General features: G+C 35.0%; 1 protein-coding gene across 1 annotated transcript in view; it reads left to right on the plus strand.

The window, feature by feature from the left end:
- The window catches only part of NEGR1 (neuronal growth regulator 1), a gene marked incomplete at both ends in the record, with an annotated part of 906,787 nt that overhangs the window by 133,055 nt on the left and 755,220 nt on the right, over nucleotides 1-18,512 (plus strand). The window lies entirely within an intron of this gene.

The following is an 18,512-nucleotide window of genomic DNA, read 5'->3' on the forward strand; positions in this document are numbered from 1 at the left end:
TTGGTGTATCTCTCTCCTTACCCTTTCTAACATACTATTTTTAAGTTAATATGCTCCTAAACACTTTGTGCATACTTCTGTTAGGACTTATTATATTACATGGCATTCATATAATTTTGCTGTATATAATTGTTGGGTCTACATCTTTAATCTTTATATCTATATAAAACAGAAAATTATCTGGCACATGTTAAGTGTTCAAGATAACTTTATTGAAAAAAATAATAACTGTAACTTCCATTTAAATATAAATATATCTCTTATAAAATTATACGGAAAGAATGACAAGGTGAACATTTTCTTCTTATTCTAGCTATATTAGTTATTAATAATATGTTATGTCTAATTGATGATGCCCGGAATTAATTGGTTATTATATTGTATCTATTGCATTGCATACAGAGAACTGACTGCATTATTTCTTTACAAAAATTTAACAGAATTAATTTTAGTTTACATTAAAGAAAATTTATAATTTATATGGAAAACAACTGTCTAAGGAAAAGCAGTTTTTATATTGCTCATATTACTTGGTATAAAACTAAATTCCCTGTAGTAAATATACATGTATTATAGACTGTCTCTAAAAATAAATTACTAAAAATATAAATGTCTTTTTGGAAGCAAGATAGAGCTTTGTCCCAAAATGTAAGTCTTTGCCCAATTCCAACTCATTTCTTGTATTATCTTACTATTGAACTCATTCCTTTTACTACAGGTTAGATGTGAATTTCATGAAAACAAAATTAACAATTCCAACCATCTATCACTTAAACAAGAGGAAATTTATTATTTTTTAGTAAAAATATACTTTTAAAATAAAATATGGGGGGACTTCCCTGGTCCAGTGGCTAAGACTCTGTGCTCCCAGTGCAGGGAGCCTGGGTTCGATACCTGGTCAGGAAACTCACATGCCACAACTAAGAGTTCACACGTGGCAACGAAAGATCCCACATGCCGCAACTAAGGCCCAGTGCAGCCAAATAAATAAATATTTTTTTAAAAATAGAATAAAATATGGGAAAATTTTCAGTAAATGAAAAAATTTTAGTATCTCAATAAAGACAATAAATGTGTTTCTCAATGATTCTCTCTTTTTTTTTTCCACAAATATGCAGTTGTCTTAAGTCATTTGAAGCTCAGAGTACAGCCAAAAAAAGAAACCGAGGCTGGGGAATTGATAGGATGACATGGATTCAGAAATCAAATCCTTCCTTCATAACCAGTTTCTCTATGTGGTTCAGTTTTTCACAACTAGAGGTCGCTCTCAAAATTATTTGACCATTTAATCTTTGATTATTGGATACAGTTTAATAATGTGATGCTTCTAGAGACAAGCAAGCAACAATGAGGTGGTAAACCTAGCTATTGGCTGCACTCCAAGAACAAAGGAAAATGTAAGATCAGCTGTAGTTACCAGCACTAAACATCCAAAAGAGGTTAGTGAAAATTTTAGTCCAAACCTAGTTATTGTCAAAAGAGGTATGGGAAACAGAAAAGAAGTAATTTAATTGAGATTACTTGCAATATATAACAGAGATATGGTCTAAGGAAATAAATACTCCTGTTTTATAACTTCTTCTATGATTAATTTTGAAACTTTTGTAATGTTTAAGCTCTACTGCCTCAGTTTAAAATATTTTTATGATTAAAAATAAATGAAGGGCTTCCCTGGTGGCGCAGTGGTTGAGAGTCTGCCTGCTGATGTAGGGGACACGTGTTCGTGCCCCGGTACGGGAGGATCCCACATGCCGCGGAGAGGCAGGGCCTGTGAACCATGGCCATTGAGCCTGCGCGTCCGGAGCCTCTGCTCCTCAATGGGAGAGACCACAACAATGAGAGGCCCACATACCGCAAAAAAAATATAAATAAATAAATAGATAAATAAATAAATAAATAAATAAATGAAGAATAAAGAAAAGTATAAAGAATAATGTAACACTGTACCCACCAAATAGATTTAACAACTGCTGAAACTTTGCAATACTTATTTTGCATCCTTTGTTTTTATAGGAATAACATATTATTACAGCAAGAAAATTATAAAGAATAAAATATTATAAATAAAACTAGGAATCTTTCCCTCCATCTAATTTCCTTTTCTCCTAACCTTGAGTTATTTCATAAGCAACCTGAAGTTGGCATGCATCTGTGCCTCCTATGTTTTTATATTATATATAATAATAACTGTTTAATGTACTTTTAAAAAATACATAAATTGTACCATACATTAGCTGTATTTTGGCCATTTGCTTTTTTTCCTCTAACATGCCGTTTTGGTGACTTATTCATGTTTAAAATAATGTTCTAGTTCTTTCATGTTATCTGCTTTATAGTATTGTATGAATATATTTTCCAGGATATTTTTCATTATTCCTTCCTTTCTCCCTCCCTTCATTTCTTCCTTCCTTTTTTAGAATTTTTGTTGTTGTTATGCCTTCAGTCTAATGATTCCTTTTCCCATTATACCACTTTTAAATTGTGCATATTTCTGGTCTTATTTTAACAAATATTTTCAACTTGACAATATACAAAAGTTTTCAGTAGCTTTACCCTGCACCTAAACATAACAGGATTCAGAATGCTTGAATACTGATTTGCCTCACATGAAACCTTTGATGTTATTCTACTTTGTCTTAATTCTATGTAGTTTTAATCCACTATGGAAAGTATTGCTGTGCGTATTGAGATTTACCAAGAACGTATTAATTTCTATGCTTACTGTTGATTTTTTCACACTACTCCCTTCACCTAAATTATGTTTATTCCTTCCTTTTCCATCCTTTGCACATTCAGCAAGACTATACAAAGAACATTCTATTTTATCAGAAAACGTCTTCATTTTTCCCTGACTCTTCAGGGTTAGTTCAGATGGGTCTAGAATTCAAAGGTCATAGATATTTTCCTTAAGCAACTTGCAAATTGAATCATATTATATTATTTATTAATGTTGTTGGTTAAAAATCACCTGCTAATCTAATTGTTGTTCCTCTGTATGTATTCTGATTTTTCTGTCTTTGGTGCTCTGCTATTTTGGAGTAGATACTTTTTTTTTTTTTTTTTACATCTTTATTGGAGTATAATTGCTTTAATATGGTGTGTTAGTTTCTGCTTTATAACAAAGTGAATCAGTTATACATATGTGCCCATATCTCTTCCCTCTTGCATCTCCCTCCCTCTCACCCTCCCTATCCCACCCCTCCAGGTGGTCACAAAGCACTGAGCTGATCTCCCTGTGTTATGCAGCTGCTTCCCACTAGCTATCTACCTTTGGTTTGGTAGTGTATACATATCCATGCCTCTCTCTCGTTTTGTCACAGTTTAGCCTTCCCCCTCCCCATATCCTCAAGTCCATTCTCTAGTAGGTCTGTGTCTTTATTCTTGTCTTACCCCTAGGTTTTTCATGACATTTTTTTTTTCTTAAATTCCATGTATATGTGTTAGCATACGGTATTTGTCTTTCTCTTTCTGACTTACTTCACTCTGTATGACAGACTGTAGGTCTATCCACCTCATTACAAATAGCTCCATTTCGTTTCTTTTTATGGCTCAGTAATATTCCATTGTATATATGTGCCACATCTTCTTTATCCATTCATCTGATGATGGACACTTAGGTTGTTTCTGTCTCCTGGATATTGTAAATAGAGCTGCAATGAACATTTCGGTACATGACTCTTTTTGAATTATGTTTTTCTCAGGGTATACGCCCAGTAGTGGGATTGCTGGGTCATATGGTAGTTCTATTTGTAGTTTTTTAAGGAACCTCCATACTGTTCTCCATAATGGCTGTACCAATTCACATTCCCACCAGCAGTGCAAGAGTGTTCCCTTTTCTCCACACCCTCTCCAGCATTTATTGTGTCTAGATTTTTTTTAATGATGGCCATTCTGACCGGTGTGAGATGATATCTCATTGTAGTTTTGATTTGCATTTCTCTAATGATTAATGATGTTGAGCATTCTTTCATGTGTTTGTTGGCAGTCTGTATATTTTTTTAAACTAGTTTTTATTGGAGTATACTTGCTTTACAATATTGTATTTCTATTGTACAGCAAAATGAATCACCTATACATATACATATATCCACTCTATTCTGGATGTCCTTCCCAATTAGGCCACCACAGTACATTAAGTAGAGGTCCCTGTGCTATACAGTATGTTCTCATTAGTTGTCTATTTTATACATAGTATCAACAGTGTATATGGTCAATCCCAAGTTCCCAATTCCTCCCACCCCTCCTTTCCTCCTTGATATCCATACATTTGTCCTTTATTTCTGTGTCTCTATTTCTGCTTTACAAATAATATCATCTTTACCATTTTTCTAGATTCTACGTATATGTATTAGTGTAGGATATTTTTTTTTCTCTTTCTGGCTTACTTCGCTCTGTATGACATTTCTAGGTCCACACATCTCTACAAATTACCCAGATTCATTCCCTTTAATGGCTGAGTAATATTCCATTGTATATCTGTACCACATCTTCTTTATCCATTCATCTGTTGATGGACAATTAGGTTGCTTCCATGTTCTCGCTATTGTAAATAGAGCTGCAATGAACATTGTGGTACATGACTCTTTTTGAATTATGGTTTTCTCAGGGTACATAACCAGTAGTGGGATTGCTGGGTCATATGGTAGTTCTATTTTTAGATTTTTAAGGAACCTTTATACTGTTCTCCGTAGTGACTGTATCAATTTACATTCCCACCAACAGTGCAAGAGGGTTCCCTTTTCTACACACCATCTCCAACATTTATTGTTTGTAGATTTTTTGAAGATGGCCATTCTGACTGGTGTGAGCTGATACCTCATTGTAGTCTTGATTTGCATTTCTCTAATGATTAGTGATGGTGAGCATCCCTTCATGTGTTTGTTGGCAATCTGTATATCTTCTTTGGAGAAATGTCTATCTAGGTCTTCCACCCATTTTGGAGAGGGTTGTTTGTTTTTTTGATATTGAGCTACATGAGCTGCTTGTATATTTTGGAGATTAATCCTTTGTAACTTGCTTCATTTGCAAATATTTTCTCCCATTCTGGGGGTTGTCTTTTCATCTTGTTTATGGTTTCCTTTGCTGTGCAAAAACTTTTAAACTTAATTAGGTCCCATTTGTCTATTTTTGGTTTTATTTTCATTACTCTAGGAGGTGGGTCAAAAAAGATCTTGCTGTGCTTTTCATCTAAGAATTTTATAGTATCTGGCCTTATATTTAGGTCTTTAATCCATTTTGAGTTATTTTTGTGTATGGTGTTAGGGAGTGTTCTAATTCCATTCTTTTACATGTAGCAGTACAATTTTCACAGCACTACTTCTTGAGGTGTCTGTCTTTTCTCCATTGTATATTCTTGCCTCCTTATCATAGATTAGGTGACCACAGGTTTGTGGGTTTATCTCTGGGCTTTCTATCCTTTTCCATTGACCTATATTTCTATTTTTGTGCCAGTACCATACTGTCTTGATTACTGTAGCTTTGTAGTAGTCTGAAGTCAGGGAACCTGATTCCTTGAGCTCCGTTTTTCTTACTCAAGATTGCTTTGGCTATTTGGGGTCTTCTGTGTTTCCATACAAATTATAAATTATTTTGTTCTAGTTCTGTGAAAAATGCCTTTGGTAATTTGATAGGGATTGCCTTGAATCTGTGGATTGCTTTGGGTAGTGTAATCATTTTCACAGTATTGATTCTTCCCATCCAAGAAACTGGTATATGTCTCCATCTGTTTGTGTCATCTTTGATTTCTTTCATCAGTATCTTATAGTTTTCTGCATACAGATCTTTTGCTTCCTTAGGTAGGTTTATTCCTAGGTATTTTATTCTTTTTGTTGCAAAGGTAAATGGGATTGTTTCCTTAATTTCTCTTTCTGATCTCTGATTGTTAGTATATCAGAGTGCAAGAATTTCTGCATATTACTTTTGTATCCTGCAACTTTACTAAATTCATTGATTAACTCTAGTAATTTTCTAGTAGCTACTTTAGGATTTCCTATGTATAATATCATGTCATCTGCAAGCAGTGACAGTTTTACTTCTTCTTTTCCAATTTGGATTCCTTTTATTACTTTATCTTCTCTGATTGCCGTGGCTAGGACTTCCAAAACCATGTTGAATAATAGTAGCAAGATTGGACACCCTTGTTTTGTTCCTGATCTTAGAGGAACTGCTTTCAGTTTTTCACCATTGAGAATAATCTTTGCTGTGGGTTTGTCATATATGTCCTTTATTATGTTGAGGTAGCTTCCCTCTATGCACATTTCCTTGAGAGTTATTAATCACAAATAGGTGTTGAATTTTGTCGAAAGCATTTTCTTATCTATTGAGGTGATCATATGGTTTTTCTCCTTCAATTTGTTAATATGGTGTATCACAGTGATTGATTTGCATATATTGAAGAATCCTTGCATCCCTGGGATAAATCCCACTTGATCATAGTGTATGATCCTTTTAATATGTTGTTGGATTCGGTTTGCTAGTATTTTGTTGAGGGAACACAACAACCCAAAACCTATGGAATGCAGCAAAAGCAGTTCTAAGAGGGAAGTTTATAGCAATACAATCCTACCTCAAGAAACAAGAAAAATCTCAAATAAACAACCTAACCTTACACCTATAGCAACTAGAGAAAGAAGAACAAACAAAACCCAAAATTAGTAGAAGGAAGGAAATATCAGAGCAGAAATGAAGGAAATAGAAACAAAGAAAATTGAAAGCTTGCTCTTTGAGAAGATAAACAAAGTTGATAAACCGTTAGCCAGACTCATCAAGAAAAAAAGGGAGAGGACTGAAATCAATAAAATTAGAAATGAAAAAGGAGAATTTACAACTGACACCACAGAAATACAAAGAATCAAAAGAGACTACTACAAGCAACTATATGCCAATAAAATGGACAACCTGGAAGAAATGGACAAATTCTTAGAAAAGTACAACCTTCCAAGACTGAACCAGGAGGAAATAGAAAGCATGAATCGACCAATCATAAGTAATGAAATTGAAACTGTGATTAACAGTCTTCTAACAAACAAAAGTCCAGGACCAGATGGCTTCACAGGTGAATTCTATCAAGCATTTAGTGAAGAGCTAACACCTATCCTTCTCAAACTTCCAAAAAATTGCAGAGGGTGGAACACTTGCAAACTCATTCTACAAAGCCACAATCACCCTGATACCAAAACCAGACAAAGATATCACACACAAAAAATTTACAGGCCAATATTACTGGAGAAAATAGAGGCAAAAATCCTCAACAAAATACTGGCATGTATTTTTTTAAATATAGATTTTGATTGGCTATACTTCTTTAATCTGAAGGTTTAATTGTTAATTTTAGATGATTCACATCCATTAACATTTCAATATTGCCTTCCCTTATTCTATCCTCACATTCTGGAATATGTAATATACATGAATTGAGACATCTCATCCCATCCTTTATGTTTCTTAACTTCCCCTTCATTTTTCACTGTTTCTTTATATCTATTTGCTTTAGGTAACATGGGTGATCTCAGATAATTTCCATTTACTAATCTTCCAGATTACTAACATTGATCTACTGTTCAGTCTTTTCATTCAGTTCTTTTTTGAATTTTTGAGTTTTATTTTATTTATTTTTTATATAGCACATTCTTATTAGTTATCTATTTTATACATATTAGTGTATATATGTCAATCCCAATCTCCCAATTCATCCCACCCCCACCTTATCCCCACCACGTTCCCCCCTTGGTGTCCATATGTTTGTTCTCTACACCTGTGTCTCTATTTCTGCTCTGCAAATTGATTCATCTGTACCATTTTTCTCGGTTCCACATATATGCATTAATGTACGATATTTGTTTTTCACTTTCTGACTTAACTTCACTCTGTATGACAGTCTCTAGGTCCATCCATGTCTCTACAAATTACCCAATTCTGTTCCTTTTTATGGCTGAGTAATATTCCATTGTATATATGTACCACATGTTCTTTATCCATTCATCTGTTGATGGGCATTTAAGTTGCTACCATGACCTGGCTATTGTAAATAATGCTGCAGTGAACATGGGGTGCATGTGTCTTTTTGAATTATGGTTTTCTCTGGGTATATGCCCAGTAGCGGGATTGCTGGGTCATACGGTAATTCTATTCTATTCCATTCAGTTTTAATGTAGTGAATACATTTTTCCTTTCTATGTTTTTTTTCAGTGCTTTCTGTTATTTGTTTTTTTGCTGTACGCGGGCCTCTCACTGTTGTGACCTCTCCCATTGTGGAGCACAGGCTCTGGACGTGCAGTCTCAGTGGCCATGGCTCACGGGCCTAGCTGCTCCATGACATGTGGGATCTTCCTGGACCAGGGCACGAACCCGTGTCCCCTGCATCGGCAGGCGGACTCTCAACAACTGCGCCACCAGAGAAGCCCACTTTCTGTTATTTTGACAGATTTTGTGGTTTTGGTTTATTACCAGGTTGATGTCTTCATTATCTACTTAATTATTTTAAACATGATTCCTATCAGATTGTTCTTTGTTTTAGACTCAAGGTGTAAATTATTATATTTGCTGTATCTGTTGTCTCTTCCTTGTGCTAATTCATTGCTGCATCTGATTTGTAATTTTACATTGTAAGTGAATATCCACCAGTGTTTTGTTTTGTTTCCATTAGCTTATTTGTTTCTTTGTGAGGACCATACATCATGGACTTTTGACGTATATTTCAGAGAAGTTTACAGTGAAATCTTCTTCACACAGAGCCTAAGTGGTAAGAAACTCATAGACCCTTCTGTGGATAGGTGGAAAGAGCTTCCTTTGTTGCTTTTCTTCAATAAAGGAATAGTATTTTAGGGTGTCTCCATTCTAGCCCCACATCCTCTGCCAACTGAAGTCCTGTCTTCCATCCCAATATAGTAGTTACAACTCCAGTGTTGTTAGAGTCTTAGAGTCTATATAGGGGTCCAATACTCCCTCAACCTCTGAAGTTAACCACTATTTTAAAAATTTGACTCTAGGGAGATACATCAAGATGGAGAGTAGGGGAAAGTGAAACTCACCTCCCACCATAAACATATCAAAAATACATGTACGTGTGGAACATTTCTCACTGAAAACTAAATGGAAACACAGAAAGGCTGTACAAATGCTCTAAGAAAGACCCACACAGAATCTGCTAGGAAGGGTTGAGAAGAGATCAAGTTGGAATGTGTGCCTGGGAGGGGATCTGGAGAAAAAAGGAGATTGCACAGGCAGAGATTTACCCTGAGATGTGAGCAGTTCAAGCCACATAGTGAGTGCCCCAGTCCTGGGGTCTGACTCAGGGAAGACAAACCCCCTTTGGTTGGCTGGAGGGCTGCTGGGACTAACAGGAGGGCAGTGGTAAGCCTGGACTCTGCTTGTGAGGAGTCCATGTGCACTGGCTTCCTCCTGATGCAGGGCAGAGAGAGCAAATTAAGGACTACTCAAGTGGATACTCAGTTTCCTCTGACCACCACAGCACACATCCCAGCCTGAGCCAAGTGAACATTTCATCCCTGCTTATTTCACATCACAGGTCTGCACAGGAATGCAGGGTGCTGTGACTGGAAAGAGAACTTGGCTCTGGGATAGAGAGGTGACTTGGTGCCAGGGTAGCATCTGATCCAGCTGGGAGCAGCTACTGCTGGTGCTTACCAAGGCAGCACATCACAGGTGGTCCCAATCTCTGACAGAGGCCTGACTGCCACAGTCCACACCCAATACAAGCCAAGAGCCCAAATGGGCCCCACTTGCCCTTCTGTGCTCCTCCACAACAGGGTGGGGGCAGCAGAGACTTGGGGTCGGTGGTGATCAGCTCTGAGGGACAAAGGGGACTCAGACCTAAAGCTGTGTCTAGACAGGGTGAAGGCAGCTATTGCTGGTTGCATAGGAGACACATTGGAGGCAGCCCAGACCTCTGTCTTTGGCAGACCCACTATAGCCTGTGCCTGGTCGCAAACCAAGAGCCTGCACAGACTCCTCTTGCTGTGGCACTACTCCCCTGTGGGGCAGAGGTGCTGGTGATGGGAGAGGGGAAAGGGAACAAAACTAGCTCAGAACCAACCTTCAGGTCTTCTGCTCCAGCATCCTGGGATCCACCCCTTCCCTCCCCTAATAGGGTGGTAAAGGACACTGAACATAGGGGAAGCCCCACCTCACACCTGGCTCCTGCTCTATCTCCTCCATCTCCAGCCCCACCTCCCACCATAGTGATAGGCTGCCAGCACACCATGAAGAAAGACCTGACTTGTGTTCACATCAAATCCAGCTCTCCCACCAAAAGCACTGGGCACATGCAGACTGCATAGGGATACTCCCACATAAGGATATCACTTCAAGACTGCAATAGGTAACTGTTTCACCTAAATTCATAGAGACAGAGAAAGTTAAAAAATGAGAAGGTGGAGAAACTGGTCTCAGTTGAAAGAGCAAGAGAGAATCCCTGAAAAAAAAAAAAAAAAGAAACAGAGATAAACAATTTACCAGATAAATAATTCAAAGCATTAGTAATAAGAATGATAACTGAATTTGGGAAGAGAATAAATGAATGCAGTGATAATTTTATCAAGGAACTAGAAAATACATAAAAGAATAAGTCAGAACTGAAGAATACAATAATTGAAATTAAAAACACACTAGAAGGAATTAATAGCAGACTAAGTGATATGGAAAAATTCATAAGTGATTTGGAAGATAGAATAATGGAAATCACCCAATCAGAACAGCAAAAAGAAAAAAAAAAAATTAATGGGCACAGTTTAGGAGATCTCAGGGATAACATCAAGCATACCAACATTTGCATTACAAGGGGTCCCAGAAAAAGAAGAGAGAGAGAAGAGTCAAAACATGTATTTAATTAAATTATGGCTGAAAAGTTGCCAAACCAGAAGAAGGAAACAGATATACACGTACAGGAAGCACAGTGGGTCCCAAACAAGATGAATCCAAACAGACCCACACCAAAACGTATCATAATTAAAATGTCAAAACTTAAAGACAAATAGAGAATTCTAAAAGTAGCAAGAGGAAAACAAAGAATCATATACAAGGGAATCTCCATAAGGCTATCAGCTGATTTTTCTGCAGAAACTGCAGGCTAGAAGAGAGTGACATGGATATATTCAAAGTGCTGAAAGGGAAAAACCTGAAACTTTGGATACTGTGCCCAGCAAGATTATCATTCAGAATTGAAGGAGAGATAAAGCACTTCTAAGACAAGCAGTAACAAAAAGAGTTTAACATTACTAAACCTACTGTAAAAGAAATGTTAAAAGAGTCTTCTCTAAGTGAAAAAGAAAAGGCTACAAGAAGAAGTAAGAATCTGTAGGAAAGGAAAGATCCCATTAGGAAAGGCAAATATTATATATAGTAAGGGATGAGGATCAACCACTTAAATAATCTAGAACAAAGATTAAAAGACAACTATTGTAGTTTTAGTTGAAAGAGAATCTATAACTACAATAAACAGTGATAGGATAACATGAAGATGTAAAATATGACATCAAAAATACAAAATATGGGTGAGGGGAATAAAAATGTAGATCTTTTAGAATGTGTTTGAACTTAGAAGACTACCAACTTTAAGCAAGTAGATATAGTTATATGTCAATATATATGAACCCTATGGTAACCACAAATCAAAAACCTACAGATACAAAAAAATAAGAAAGAAAGGAACAGAAGCATACCACTAAAGAAAACCATCAAACCAGAAGAAGGGAAGAAACAAAAATAAGAAGAAATGATCAGAGAAGAACTACAAAAATAACTGGAAAACAAGTACTAAAATGGCAATAAGTACATACCTATCAATAAGGTCAATGTACTAAATGCTCCAGTCAAAAGACAGAGGGTGACTGATTGGATAAAACAAAAAAACAAAAAACAAGACCCATCTATATGCTGCTTACAAGGGACTTACTTCAAAACTAAAGACACATAGACTGAAAGTGAGGGATTGGAAAAAGATATTTCATGCAAATGGAAACAACAAGATGGGGTTAGCAATACCCATATCAGACAAAATAGACTTTAAAACAAAGGCTATAACAAAAGACAAAAAAAAAGAGCATCATATAATGATAAAGGGATTGATACAAGAAGAGGATATTACTCTCATTACATATATGCACCCAGTAAAGGAGCACCTAAATATATAAAGCAAATATATAGCAAATTTATAAAGCAAATATATAAAGACATAAAGGGAGAAATTGACAATAATATAATAATAGTAGGGGATTCTAACACCCCACTTACATAAATGGACAGATCATCCAGACAGAAAATCAGTAAGGCAACAGTGGTCTTTAAGGACACAATAGACCAGTTGGATTTAATAGATATCTACAGGACATTCCATTCAAAAACAGCAGAGTACACATTCTTTGCAGGTGCACATGAAACAGTCTCCAGGACAGACTACCTGCTTGGCCCCCAAACAACTCTCAACAAATTTAAGGTGACAGAACTTATTTCAATCATTTTTTCCAACCACAGCGGTATGAAACTAGAAATCAATTTCAGAAATAAAAATGGAAAAGGCACAAACACGTGGAAACTAAAAAAAAAAAAAATGCTAATAAAAAGCCAATGAGGCAATGAAGAAATCAAAGGGGAATCAGAAAATACCTCAAGATAAATGAAAATGGGAAACACAACTTAACAAAATCTAAGGGATGCAGGAAAAGCAGTTCCATGAAGGAAGTTTATGGTGATACAGGCCTTCCTCAAGAAAGAAAAATCTCAAAAAAATCTAGCCTGTCTAGAGCAGTGATCCCCAACCTTTATGGCAACAGGGACCGGTTTCATGGAAGACAATTTTTCCATGGACTGGGGGTGGGGGGAATGGTTCAGGCTGTAATGCAAGCAATGGAGAGTGGCAGATGAAGCTTCACTCACTTGCTTGCTGTGCTGTTCACCTCCTGTTGTGTGGCCTGATTCCTAACAAGCTACAGACTGGGGGTTGGGGACCCCTCGTCCGGAGGAATTAGAGACAGAACAAACAAAGTCCAAATCAGCAGAAGAACAGAAATAATAAACATCAGAGAGGAAATTTTAAAAATAGAGACCAAATAAACAATAGAAAATATCAATAAAACCAAGAGCTGTTTTATTGAAAAGATAAACAAAATTATCCAGGCTCACCACGAAGAAAAGAGAGGACCCAAATAAACAAAATAACAAATGAACAGGGAGAAATAACAACTAATAGGACAGAAATACAAAAAAATATTACTATAGTTATATGTCAACAAATTGGACAACCTAGAAGAAATGGACAAATTTCTAGAAATATACAACCTGCCAAGACTGAATCAGGAAGTAACAGACAATCTGAACAGACTGATCACTAGTAGTGAAATTGAATTTGTAATTGAAAAGAAAAAAAAAAAGAAAAGAAAACTCCCAGCAAAGGAAAATCTAGAACCAAAGAGATTCACAGAGGAATTCTACCAAACATAAAGAAGAGCTAACACTTATCATTCTCAAACTTCCAAAAAAATTGAAGAGGACAGAACACTCCCAAATTCATTTTATGAGGCCATCAATACCCTGTTATCAAAACCAGACAAAAACACCACAAAAAAAGAAAATTACAGGCCAATAACTTTGATGAATATAGATATAAAAATTCTACACAAAATATTAGCAAACCGAATCCAATAATACAGAAAAAGGATCACACACCATGATCAAAGATGGTTCAATATTCACAAATCAGTCAGTGTTATACACCACATTCACAAAATGAGGGATAAAAATCATATGATCCGAAAATATCCATTGACAGATGAATGGATAAAGAAGATGTGGTATATTTATACAATGGAATATTACTCAGCCATAAAAAAGAATGAAATAATGTCATTTGCAGCAACATGGATGGACCTAGAGATTATCATACTAAGTGAAGTAAGCCAAAGACAAATATATGATATCACTTGTATGTGGAATTTTTTAAAAAAAGATACAAATGAACTTATAAACGAAACAGAAATGGACGCACAGACATAGAAAACAAACTTATGGGTACCAAACGGGAAAGTGGGGTAAGGATAAATTAGGAGTTTGGTATTAACATATACATACTACTATACATAAAATAGATAACGAACAAGGACCTACTATGTAGCACAGGGAACTATACTCAATATTTTGTAATAACCGATGAGAAAAAAATCTGAAAAATTTAGATATACATGTATGTATAACTGAATCACTTTGATGTACACCTGAAACTAACACAGTATTGTAAAACAACTATACTTCAATAAAAAATCAATCAAGCAATTACATGATTATCTCAATAGATGCAGAAAAAGCATTTGACAAAATTCAACATCCAATTTGTGATTAAAAAAACTCTCATCAAAGTGGGTGTAGAGGGAACATATCTCAACATAATAAATGCCATTTATGGCAAACCCACAGCTAACATGATACTCAGTGGTGACAAACTAAAACCCTTTCCTCTAAAGTCAGGAACAAGGCAAGCATGCCCAATCTCACAAGATAGGGGTGTGGGAGTGAGAGATACAAACTACTGTGTATAAAATAGATAAGCAACAGGATATATTATACAGCACAGGGAAGTATAGATATTATTTTGTAATAACTTTAAATGAAGTATAATCTATAAAAATATTGAATCATATGATGTATCCTGAAATTAATGTCAACTGGACTTCAGTTTAAAAAATGTGGCTCTAAATTCTGTTTCTGGCATCAGATAATTTTCTCATTTGTGTCTAATTTTTGGAACTTCAAAAACATGAACATTTCTAAGTTGCTTTATAAAATATATAATTTAATATTTTATATTTTTGTAATATGAAATGACTCCACATCAGCTAAGGCTGCTTTGTTGTCAGATGTGCTTCACCACATACTTAACTCTTAGAATTACGTAAACATCACTAACTAAAATTCTTGTTATTATGGCAAGGGACATGGTGTGTGTGCCATCTGAAGCCTTAAGAATTGTTTATGTCACACTTTATGTGTGCATGGATGTTTGTGTGTGTGTGTGGTGTGTGTGTTTAGGATAATAAGTTTTGAGTATTCTTTTTTGCCAATACATATTTAAACAAATTTTAAATTTAGGTCACTTGTTAAATAAATTATCAACATCAAAACTTTATGACCAGAAATAAGCTGTTAAGAAAATTCCCAAAATACTCAATTACAATGAAATAAGAATTTGAAAAATAAAGACAGGGGAGCATACTTCCATTTTCTTTAATGTTGTGTTTTATTATGTATTAATAATCTGAATTGCCTTGTGTAATATTTACAGTAAAAGGTTATGTCTTATTTTCTCTTCTTTTTAAGTTTCTTAAGGGGAAGGCTGAAGTCACTGGATTGAGACCTGTTTTACTTCTAATGTAGGCCTGTAGTGCTATAAAATTCCCCTAAATACTGCTCAAAAACATGTCATAAATTTATTTTCCTTTTTTTTTGTTTTTGTTTTTACTCATGGGTTATTTAAAAGTACGTTATCTAGTTTCCAATTTGGGGAAATTTCCAGATAACTTTCTTTTCCTGAATTATAATTTAATTTCACTGTGGAAAGAGAAAATACTTTCTATGACTTGAATTTTTAAAAATCTATTGAGACATTTTTTATGACCCAGAATGTGGCCTATCTTCATAAATGTTTCATGTGCACTTGAAAAGAATGTATATTGTGCTGCTGTCTGGTAGAGTATTCTATAAATGTAAAATTACGTCAAATTCATTGATAGTGTTAAAATGTTTCATATCCTTGATGATATTTTTTCTACTTATTCTATTATTATTGAGAAATAGGTATTTAAATCTCTAACTATAATTGTGGATTTGTCATTCATTCTTTCAGTTTTAGCAGTGTGGCTCCATGTATTTTGAGCCTGTGTTATTAGGTGAAAATAGTTTAGGGTTATGTTCTCTTGATTTATTTACCTCATAATTATAAAATCACCTTCTTTATCTGTGGTACATTCTTTGCTATGAAGTAAATTTTTTTCTGTTATTAATATAATCATTCCAACTTTCTTTTGATTAGTGTTGTATAGAGTATGTTTGCCCATCCTTTGACTTTTAACCTATTTATGTCTTTGTATTTATGGTGTATTTCTTCCTGGCAATACAGAATAGGTCCTTGCTTTTTATCCAGTTTGACAATCTCTGCCTTTTAACTGGGATGTTGAGAATGCTTTCTATTTAGTGTGATTATTGATATAGTTACATTTAGGTCTGTGATCTTGCTTTGTTTTTCATTTGTGTTATTTGTTCCTTTTGCTCATTTTTTTTCCTTTTGGCATCTTAAATGTTCTCACCACAAAAACAGAAATGGTAGATATAAGATGTGGTAGAGATAGAGGTGTTAGATAACTCTATGGTGGTGATCATTTTGATTTATATAACTGTATCAAATCAACACAGAGTACCCCTTAAACTTACACAGTGTTATGTGACAATTATATCTCAATAAAGCTGGAAAAAATAGTATTTTACTATGCAGTACAAAAAAATTTTACATTGTTTTCTCTCATTAGCTTACCTCTGTGAAAGAAGAACTTTTATATAAAACAAACATTTCCGGGCTTCCCTGGTGGCTCAGTGGTTGAGAGTCCGCCTGCCGATGCAGGGGACATGGGTTCGTGCCCCGGTCCAGGAAGATCCCACATGCTGCGGAGCGGATAGGCCCATGAGCCATGGCCGCTGGGCCTGTGCGTCCAGAGCCTGTGGCCCGCAACGGGAGAGGCCACATCAGTGAGAGACCCGCATACCGCAAAAAAAAAAAAAAAAAAAAAAAAAAAATTCCCATTGCATTATTATTCTCACTGTTAAATGTACAATTTAACATCAAAAAGTACATTTTTCAGATATGAAAGGAATTTTGTATTTATCAATTCATATCAAAAGATTTTGCTTTGAATCAGTAATTTAGGTTGTCGGAGCATATATTTAAAGCTAAACACATTTATGGTGGATTTTTTTCCTACATTTCTACCTAAGTGGCAAACCAGATAATTTAAAGGTATGGATTGATTAGTAACTCTGGTTATGAGTCTTTATTCATAAATGAATATAGTCATGAAAAACTAATTTTTGAATTTTAAAGGAATGGTATGTACGTATTGTTACAGCCATTAAAAAGTCTTGTAATTTTTCAAGAAAAGAAATCTGAGAAATTAGCCGAACAGATATCTTTTCTTCCAATAAATAAAATCTCAAAAACAGCTTGAAGAATCCTTCATGACTGTTTGGTAAGAAAAGAAAAATGATTAGCTCTGCTCCACTCTTTGCTAGTTTTTCACTTCACTAATAGATCTTTGTAATCCTCTGGCCCTTTCACTATACACTTTAGATTCTATTTTAAATCTTAAAATAATCATCTTTTAATTTTACAGTATAAATTACTTATATAGAAGGTGGCAACTGTCTTTTGGAACATAATATATATGTTATTTTTGTTCTCTATTATAAAATCAGTTGAGAGTAGGTGATTTCTCATCTGTTCACTTACTGGAGTTAAAAGTTGCCCTATGTTAATAGTAAAGTGCATGAATAGTGGTATCATATTAATTAAAGAAATGTCATTTCAAAAATGGACTACATATCTTCACCTCCCAATTCTCTGTCCAAAGCATTGTTATCCTCCAAGCGGTTTGTAGGCTTAGTTGGAAGAACTCCATAAAGATCCTATTCTTAACCTTTATAGCTTACAAGCTTTTCCCCCCAAGGCTCAGGCTCCTGTCATGTTATAGAATATCCTTGTCTCCTCTCTATTTTTAAGTCCTCAGGTTTGCTCTCTTCTTTACTGGGCTACTTCATGACACTCCAGGCAAAGTAATCTATGAAATCAAATTCACTTCTCTATAAAGAGAATAAATAAATATGAATTTCTACCTCCATAATTACATAAGTAGTGAGGAGATCTCATTAGTTCACCATTCCATTTGTGTCTAATTTGTGTTCATCAACACTGGGAGTCAAATGGCTCTAAAGGTCACTTAGGCTATTATACAGTGGGTTCACTAATGTAGACATAAGCAGTGTAAAGCATGTGTCATATATTCCTAAGTTTATCACTTAAATGCATTAATAATATAATGGATTGGATATATATATATATATATATATGGGATATGATATAATACTGTAATGTTAAAGATTGTCTTAAATATCAATCTATTAGATGTGTTTTTCTCTTTGATTTAAACAATTGTATCTGGCAAAAATGGGCTACTAAAAATTCCCATTATACCTCTTTCGGACTTTATAAAAATGAAGTTGTTCTATTTCTATAATTATTCTTAGCTTTCAACTTACCTCCAAATATATAAGCACTTTATTTGAGAATAAAATATTTATGTTAATATTAAACCCTGGGCCGTCTTTGCTTAGAAACCTTAGTCCCTCCCAGTTGGAATTTATTTCTTCTGTATCTTAATTTTTATGCTTTATCTTGTATTCTGCCTTCATGCATGTGTGCATGTCTTGCTCCTCAATTATACTAGAAGATCCCAGGGATA

Source organism: Grampus griseus, assembly GCF_964374135.1.
Source record: "Grampus griseus genome assembly, chromosome: 1".
In the NCBI taxonomy this organism is placed as follows: Eukaryota; Metazoa; Chordata; class Mammalia; order Artiodactyla; family Delphinidae; genus Grampus; species Grampus griseus.